We start from the raw sequence: 1,123 nt of genomic DNA, 5'->3' as shown, positions 1-1,123 counted from the left end.
AGGTGGGGGGAGCCTCAGCCGCAGCTACCCTGGACCATTCACCACAACCCTGCAGGGCAGCGCCCTCCCCCTGAGCCCCAGGGGCTGCCAGGTGGGGTGCAGCCCCCACAGGACGGGCGCTTCATCAGCCCCGCCATCGCCTTCCTCTCCTCCCGACCGTCCGGGCCGGCCAGGGTGGCTCTGCAGGGCCAGCCCATCGCTCAGTCCTGGCCCTGTGCAGGGCACTCAGCCTTGGCCAGGCCTCTGGGGGGCCAAGGAGAACCCCCTTCAGCACCAGCCTCCCAAACATGCACAGAGCATGGGGTGCACCCCGGGATGCATGGGGCACAGGGGAGACCGGAGAGCTACCACTCAGAGCCTCAGGCCCAGGCACTGTGCCACCCCTGCACTGCCCACGGCTGCTTAGCCTGCAGGGTGACCTGCCCGAGCCCAGGCCAGTGCGGACCGTGAGGGAGGAGCTGCAGGCCTGGGCCTCTGTGGTCATCTCTGCCACCAGCCCCACGTCGGCCTCAGCGGCACTTCCCTGCCCCCTCAGCCTCAGGGGGACGTCCTGTCCCACCCCTCTCGCTCCCTGTCACTCAACAAACCAGTGACAGCACTGCCAGGCCACTCCCAGGAGCAAGTGTCAGGAGGATGGTGACAGGCGGGTTGGAGGCAGAGGGCGCCCTGAGGGGGGACAGGCCCAGGGCAAGTGGCGCCCTCACCACTTACTCCTCCCGGGGCGCACACGGCACCAGGAGGTCGCAGGGCTCCCCTGGGTCTCAGACGTGAACAGAGCTGCGGGCCGGCGAGGGGAGCCTGCTGGAGACAGGGCTCAGGCACGGCCTCGCTCAGCCAAGGAGGGAGTGCAGGGGGGCCTGGACCTGGCCGGGGGCTGACCATGTTGGCTCTGGGCACCTGGGCCCAGGGGAGCAGCAGGGAACCCCCCTGAGCACCAGTGTGGGGGGACCACTCAGTGTGGGGGCCGGCCCAGGGGGGGCCAGAGGCCCTCACAGGAGGGAACTGGAAACAGCAGGACACAGCCCCTCCCGCGGTGCTGCCCCCACACGCACCGCTCCTGGAGAAGAGGCCACAGGACCCACCAGCAGCAGAATCAGGACCTCTGGTCCCCTCCCCGCCTCCC

At 69.9% G+C, this 1,123-nt stretch overlaps 1 protein-coding gene across 1 annotated transcript in view; it reads right to left on the bottom strand.

Annotated features, from left to right (window-relative positions):
- The window catches only part of TSNARE1 (t-SNARE domain containing 1), a 35,431-nt gene that overhangs the window by 20,822 nt on the left and 13,486 nt on the right, over window positions 1–1,123 (bottom strand). The window lies entirely within an intron of this gene.

Source organism: Myotis brandtii, unplaced genomic scaffold (assembly GCF_000412655.1).
Source record: "Myotis brandtii unplaced genomic scaffold, ASM41265v1 scaffold2325, whole genome shotgun sequence".
Taxonomy (NCBI): domain Eukaryota; kingdom Metazoa; phylum Chordata; class Mammalia; order Chiroptera; family Vespertilionidae; genus Myotis; species Myotis brandtii.
The sequence above is the reverse complement of the archived record's forward strand: the minus strand, read 5'-3'. Positions and strand labels throughout refer to the sequence as shown.